Source organism: Stenella coeruleoalba (genome assembly GCF_951394435.1).
Source record: "Stenella coeruleoalba genome assembly, chromosome: 2".
NCBI lineage: Eukaryota > Metazoa > Chordata > Mammalia > Artiodactyla > Delphinidae > Stenella > Stenella coeruleoalba.
The window spans coordinates 57,154,598-57,162,427 of NC_137147.1; the positions used below are offsets into that span (position 1 = coordinate 57,154,598).

The window sequence follows — 7,830 nt, forward strand, 5'->3', positions numbered from 1 at the left end:
AGACAAACGAGCATTCCCTAGCTGAATTATTCAGACCGCCTTCACTGTCTAATAAAACATTGATGAGACTACTTTGGAAGTGCTTTATTTTCTTAATCCTAATGCCCTCGAGAAGGGAGAGAAATTTTCTGTAGGGGACGCAGAGGTGATGGGATAGGAAATGAGAGAAATAAGGTGCGAAGGTAAGAGGCTTTGGAAGTTCACTAAATTTGTTCTGCCTCAGCCGGCTGTGGGAATCTCCATTTTTAACATATCAGACCCAATATGTTAATTAGGCAGTCGCAAATCCACCCTACTCCTTGTAAATCAAGGCACTGGCAAGAATTTTCAAAATACACATTATACAGAGACAAACCAAAAAAAAAAAAAAAAAGCAGAACAAAATAAAAACAAACCACGCGCGTACAAGCCCCTCTCCACAAGCGAGACAATGCAGCTGGGGACTGAGGTTGTGGTTTTAGCAGCGCTCCTCTAGATATGGATCTATTTTGCTACATAAAAGCAACCCTGGCAGTTAAACACCGTATCTCAACACATACACCCGTGGCAATGAATTCCCTTCCACTCAAAGCAAGTTCCAAGAAAACTGTATTTCGAATTAAAGTCTCCAGATGCATAATTTACAACTACTAAAGGATCTGGCAAGCTCGTCGACAATCAGGAAAACAACCTGGCACCAGAGGAAGAGAAGGGTCAAAGTGATCCCTGCCTGAAACGATGGGTGGAAACCAAACACCCTCTCACACTCCACAATCTGGGGAGGGCTGGATACCAAATGGTCCGTGGCAACCATAGCCTGAAGAAAACACGGGACTTTAATCTCTGGCATCTTCAGACAGGTTCAACACGCCTAGCTTCCAAAAACATCACTTAGGGTGGAGCGTATCCATATTTTCTTAGCTTTCACTACTAGATTAAATGCTCAGGTATAGATTTATATTCCACCTACTAGAAATTATATTACATCACAGAGCGCCCTTGAATACCCAGCCCTTCTTAATGATTTTCAAAACATTAATAAGTAAAGTAGCCTGCAATGCAGATAAGACACTAGAAATAAGATCAGAGGGAAACTGGGTGAGGCGGGAAGTCGTTTGCTTGTTACCTGGTGCCTCTAGAGGAAAGACGGGCGTAGGAAGACTTTCTGCCCGCAGGTACAATCCCGGCAAGGTGTTTCCAGGTGGCTTTCACAGTCGTACGTGGGTCTCCCTCGTCACTTCGCTGCCCTTTGCCATAGCTCAGCACCCGCATCCTAGGGAGTCCGAGAGGCGGCTCCTGCCACTGCCGCCGTTGCCCGCAGGTCGCGCTGGGCGGGGGATCCGCGGCGATCGCCCCATGAAACCCGCGTTTCTGCACCCAGGAATCGGGCAGAGGTAGGGCGGCCGCGCACGCACACACAGAAACACACTCAAACACACACACACACTCGCAGACAGGCGCGCGCGCACTCGCATTCACACTTGCACACACACACACACACACCCAGTACAGCACGGGGAAGGAAAAGCAAGGAGGTGACTGGTCCTTCTCACGATCGGCTTCGATGCCCACAGGACCACGGGCAGCAAAGAGAGTGGTCTAGCATAGCGGTTCTATCACGTTTCCTTCAAGTTCTCCTCCAACCCAAATCCACGTAATTCAAGAGCTGGTGACATTTTGGTGGGGAGGCAAAAGAGCCAGGAACCAGCAAGGAAGAGTCGAAGAGTCGGGGATTTTGTTAAGCAGTTTGAAAGGCAATTCTTTTTACCTTGATTGTGCAGAAACCAGCTCGACAGGCTGAACTTTTGGCTTCAAATTATGTCGACCGAAACGTAAATATCCTTCGGGCCAAGACAGGAAGGTCTAGATGCACAGAAACAAGACGGCTGCAAGACCCTCTGGCGACCTTGTGATGTACCTGTAAGCAGGTTAATACTGGCGCTTTCCAAGCCTCTGGGTAAAGCGATCCACACACAAGGGTCCAAAGCTGAGCAGCCCTTCCGAATCCAGACTGGAAAATGGGTCTGGGCGTCCTCCGCGCTCTGCGAGAAGCCAGGCATCGAGGGGGACCGCCGAGTTAACACATTTGCTTCTGGGCAGTTGTACAAAAGACAGTCAAATGCATCAGATAAGCGCGCGCACACATACACACACGCCCTCACGCACGCTACTAAGCTGGAGAGAGCTTACAAAAAAATAGATGCCAAGATGACTTCAAAAGGTAGAAACGATCCAGAATCTTTCCGGAAAAATGGAAGGGCCAGCAGGAAGGTTACAGACATCTTACCAGGTCTTTCATTCTTCCTCTCTCTTATGAGTGTTGTGCGTGCGTATTTGTATTTCCAGAAGGTTTCCTTGGTCTGCCCCACCCCCGTCCAGTTGCGCTTTTTTTCTCCTGATATAAACCGCCCGTGCAAAATGGATTATATGGGTGGTTTGTGCTCACAACCTAGAGCTCCACAAACTCTAGAATCCTAAGGGAGCAGCCAGCTGCAAGCCATTGCCATCCTTGAGGGAAGAACGAAAAACAGGCGCAAACACACGCACCCCCGCGCGCACGCACACAGAGTCCTCAGTTCGGGCCGCTCTGCACACCGCGGCAGTCTTCCTACGCGCCACTGCACAGTGCCCCGCCCGCTGCCCGCGGCTTCCGGGCGAGTCCGCGGCTCAGGCGAGAGGCTGGCGGCCCGACTCCCGCGCTGTGGTTGTGGCCCGGGCGGGCCCGGCTTCCGGGCTTCCCGAGCCGGCGTGTTTGGACGACTGCAGCCGCCGGGCCGGGAGGAACTGCGCCCCGCGCTGCAGCATGGAGGCGGTGGCGGCGGCGGGGCGCGCGGCCGTGAGCCCGACCCTCGCCGCAGTGACAGGAGCTGCTGCGCCGCCGAGACTCCGGGAGTCAGGCGAGACCCTCGCCGGGGCCGCCACGCCTCCCTCCGCGCCTCGGAGCCTGGCGAGTTCCGGGCTGATTTACCCAGGGCTGGAGTAAAGGGCCAGCCAGGCGCCGGCAAATCCCGGGGCAGGCGAGGCGCGGGGGCGTTGCAGGCAGGGGGAGGGGAGAAAGCAGAAAATCTGGAGCATGAAGGCGAACTTCAGGGGCGTCCCCAGTCTTTTGCGACGGGGGGACTTACTGACCGCCCACTGCCCCACGGTTACGGGGTAAAGGAGTATCACCGGGTCAGGCTGTGACTGCTTATGGCACAGGGAAAAGTCATTAGCTATAACCCGCCAGGAATATCTGAGATGGAGGACTGCTGACCTAGGGGTCTCAGTCGCCTGCGACTGGTTTCCACCGTCCCCTTAGTAGTAGGTGGTAGTTTACTTACTAATCGATGGGCGCAAAAGCTGAAAAGAATATTATATTTGAGAATCAACTCAGTTGAGCATCAGACATTACCAGTACTGAAGTTGGTCACATATTAGTATGTCAAGGGCAGAAAGTAAACCCAATAGTCGTCACAAGCCAGACCAGGCCACTAAGGTTACTGGGACAGGGAACAGGTCTGAAGCAGGAAAGAGAAGAGGGATGGGGAGAAAGCAAGACAGGGCCCCGCCGGCGGAGGTCGACTTTTCTCGCCACAAATCCTAGAATTACTCTCCTCGACCCTACCCTCCCTCCAGCCCGGAAAAAGTCTTTCTCCTGGGAACCGCGAGTGAAATCAGCTGTTCCTATCTCCTGAGCCTGGAAATCCTGTCACTTCTCTTTAACCGGTTCACCAGCACTTGGTCTTCGGCCCCAGCGAGGAACTCCCTCTCAGCTCGGATCTCTGCTGGCCCCGAAACCAGTCTGAACCCAAAGAGAATGTAAGAGTTGGGAGTTGCCGAAGGAAGCTGGCTAATGAGGGCCTCTTCCAGGCCTACTTGTCAAAGCCACGTGCTAGTGGCCTCCTAGGATAGGGCGTTCTCGAATTTGGCTACCAATAGAGCTCTCCCAGCCTTCAGCGTTGCCCTGCGGGTGCCCAGACGCGCTCACACCCGAACACACCCACGGGCTCTCCCAAGCGCGTACACGTGCACCCACGCGTAGGCAGGACCCACACAGCTGCCTCTTTCAGGAGAGGATGCGAGGAGTGTTGGCGCTTGAGGTGGAAAGTGCTCTCGTGTCTCCTCCTTCCTCTTCTTCCTTCTTCCTCTCTACGCCCACCGGGCTCCAGGTCCAATCCGGGGTTTAGGAATCCGCGCAACTCTTCCGGAGGCTTTGCTCCGAAGGAGCTCGGCTCAGGGGCCGCAGTTCCTGCTGTGCCGCCTCCTTCCAGGTTCGCTGGCGGCACCGGGTCCGGGGCTCTGGGGCGAGTTCCGCGGAGCCCGGGTGGCGCCGGACGATTAGAGTTCGAGAGCTGGTGGCAAACTCGCGCAGCAGCGGGTCTGCGTGGCGACACCTCCGACACCTCAGAAAAATAAACCAAAGGGACACCAAGGACAAATACATCAGCGGACACCACTGCAGGCCAGGAGACTCTCCACTAAAACCATCAGCGCTGCCCCTGTGGCTTTTTGTCCCCTGAAGTGAAAAAAGGTTTCCGAAAAGTCCAGGGCAAGAACCTGCGGCGAAATAAGTTAAGGGACTCTCTGAGAAACAGGGAGAGAGAGTGCTTCCATCTTCGTTTCACTTTAAACTTGGCCGCTTCTCGGACTTCACTGAGGGGCGGCGGCGGAGCACCAGCACGGACCACAAGCAGATACGAGCGAGCACTTCCAATACTTTTGGACGCAGGGGTGACTCCTTTTTCCTTAAGGATTTTCCCACTTGCCCCCACCCTTCCCTACTGAGCCGATAGGAACCGCTGAAGACCAGGAGATAAAGGTTTGCAGTTTCCCCTGGGGACCAAAGTATAGAGAGATGTTGAATGAGAAGCCCAAAGACCTTGCATTGCTGGAATAAATAACTTTTCTTTTTCGTTTTCTTTTTGTTTTCTAGTGCTCGGACCGAGGTGAGGAGAGGGTACACTTAACCAGCTGTAAGAAGACGAGAGCTGGAGTTCAGATATCTTCCTGGGTGCTAAGTAACGGTGTGTGTGTGTGTGTGTGTGTGTGTGTGCAATCAACGTCTCTTTAGGGAGTAGTAATGTGTAACTTTCCAGTATTCTTTTCTGTTGCAAGCCCTACCAAGCTCACAAAACCATCCTCTCTTCCTTTAGTTTAGCCTTCCCGTTGTACATTATACGTTATATTTGAAAGTGCTTTCACCATTTCATCTTATCTCAAGAAAGCACTCGCTGGTAAAGTCATGTACCTTTCACTGTCCAGGTACAGTATTTGTTTCTTTCCCTCCTATACAAGCTGATTAGAGTTCACCAGTAGGGAGGAAGAAACAAGCTTTGTTTTAGCTTGACAGTAGAGGTGGGAAGACTTTCAAGGAAAGGCTAGGATATTCTTTCCCAAAGGATCTCAGAGTTAATAGAGGGTAATTTTTCTTTCAACCAAAGGAAAAAAAGGCCTCTGAAAAAAAAAGAAGATGGCAAGTTCTAGTTTGCCTACATAAGTATTGTTGGCAAAACCAGCTTTGAAATTGGTATACTTTTAAGTGTCCAAAAAATCTTAGTTTATCCCCAAATCCAGTGTTTATGTCGTCATTTTTAAAATTACGTTAGGCTTCTTTCTCGGCCCAATCATTTTTCCAAGGACCTCTGGTCATAAATATTGGACTGTGTTTTCCCAGAATAATGCAGAATTTGAAAAAAGTTGTGTTTTGCTAATTTCAGGCAATAAATGGAAATATGAATGATTTACACTTAAAATGATGAATACCAAAAGGAAACCTGAGTTTCTGGTTATATTATTATTTATCATTTTTTCCTAAAGCAGTGAGAAAGGCATGACTTACACTGTTTTAAAATTGTTTTCAACAATTAGTCTGCTTACCTCATGAATTTTCTTATTTCTGTGGTTTAAAAGTGTGATATATTGTCGCTTTAGTTCATTTTTGGTTTGATGTATGCTTTAAAAAGCTTTTTAAAATTGGAATTATCTCCATATTTTCTGGGTGATGAACTGGTACTGTGAGGAGCATTTGATTCTTTTTCCTAATATAAAGTTATCTGTAAATTCAAGACTGGAAAATGATGTGAAGAAACAACAGGGAAATACAAGTTTCTGAAATGAAGGAATAACTTAAAAAAAAAAACTTTGTTAAAATATAATAATTGAAATCCAACATCAAGCTTTTTAAAAAATCACTATCATAGTTGTGCCCCATGTATTTTTGAAATGTAAAAAGAGACCTGCTTATCTTAGAAACATATTTTTGATGTTGTACCTGACTATAAAGTCCTAAGATACAAATTGTGATGGCAATTAGATCTTACCAAAAACATGATTCAACTGGGCTCTAAACAGAGTTGCAGACCCAGCATATTTCTGTCCTAAATAAACAGATTGCTCATTTATGTATTTTGGATCTCCCCAAAATCAAATTTATTTACTATTTAATGTATTTCTGAGCTACAAAAGACATTTTCCCTTTTATTTTTAAATAAAAATAAATTTTTATTTTTATGTGATTTTTTTAACTTGATCTTTTGTAAAACATACATTTATTTACTTTCCCTTCCTCCTGAATCTTTGTCATTTTTTTTTAACTTTTATGGATCATGATAATGGCATACTAGGTGATTAAGATCTACCTCATGAAAGCTGTGCACTAAGAACCCGATAAATTACTGGACGGAACTGGTCATTTCTTATACTAAGAAAAGTATTTTTTAAAGTTTAATTTGTAAAACACAAACATAGTGATTTTTAAAGACAGTGTCATTGGCAAAAATTGTTTGTGACAGCTCAAAGATAAGAGGTTATTTCAGAGATAAACATTGCTGGACAGGTAAGGCAATTCTTAGGCAAAATAGCAAGTAAAAAGTAAATTTTATGTAAATACTCATCCATCTTGTCTTACTTTTTTGCTTAAATTCTGGTGTTAACTCCCTGTATTTGTCTAGGGCTTCCATTTAGTTACCCAAAAGTCCCCAAGTACAGCATCCTACCTAGGAATATCTAACCCAGAGAAGATTGGTATGATACTGGGATCTATGTTCCTATCTTCATCAAAACCTCCATTTAGTCATATTAGATATATCTTATTAAATTTTTAAGGGGAAAACATCATATAATGCAATTCAAACTAAAGTGTCAGTGTCTAGCAGTTTACCCACTTCAGAAATGTGAAGCCAACTTAATTTCTAAAACGTAGAATTTCTGGCAAAGTGTGTTACATATAAAGTGAGCAAAGACACCACAATCATCTTTAAATTTGTATACAGGGTTGAATGTTAAGTATGGTACTATTTTTATCTATTTTATTTTTTGAAATGCTATTAAACAATTATTCAAACCTATTTTTTAACCTTGGAAAAAACATTTAGAAAGTTTTATATTTATATATCCAGTTAGTATTTCAGGAAAACTTCCACTTGATCTTGAAACTTTATTTTATAATGAAGCCAGTCATCTCATAATTATCTTAAAAACAAAAGTTTGTTTACTGTTCTTATGATTTATAATTACTGGTAAGCCTACCAAGTCATATTAGATGGAAGTAATAAGCTGTCAAAAGTCTATGGACTTAACTTCTTCAAAACGCATATATTACTCTCAATTCTGCAAAACCTGATGATAAACTATAGAAAAAAGCATTCGCTTTTAAGCTTTACTTTACAGATTCTGTTTTCTAATATTTCTTTTTCTCGAGTCTGCCCCTGAATTTCAGTCAGGTGGCCACAAGTCGGCAGTAAGGTGACACTCTCACGTGATTGAGACCAGACCACAGGGTTTGGCTTTCTTATAAACCACCATAAATTTTGAAATAAGAATTAATTTCTATTTATTTTATGAAAGATGCATTTTCATTAAAATAAATAATGT

The 7,830-nt window shown here is 45.6% G+C and overlaps 1 protein-coding gene across 4 annotated transcripts in view; it reads right to left on the minus strand.

Moving 5' to 3' along the window:
• The window catches only part of LRFN5 (leucine rich repeat and fibronectin type III domain containing 5), a gene marked incomplete at its 3' end in the record, with an annotated part of 254,541 nt that extends 251,459 nt beyond the window's left edge, over positions 1-3,082 (minus strand). For 3 of the 4 annotated variants that reach the window (XM_079914201.1, XM_079914197.1, XM_079914196.1), the window contains exon 1: positions 1,106-3,082. The remainder of the gene's footprint in view (positions 1-1,105) is intronic. The other variant, XM_079914199.1, reaches the window with a different exon arrangement.
• Between the last annotated feature and the right edge of the window lie 4,748 nt (positions 3,083-7,830).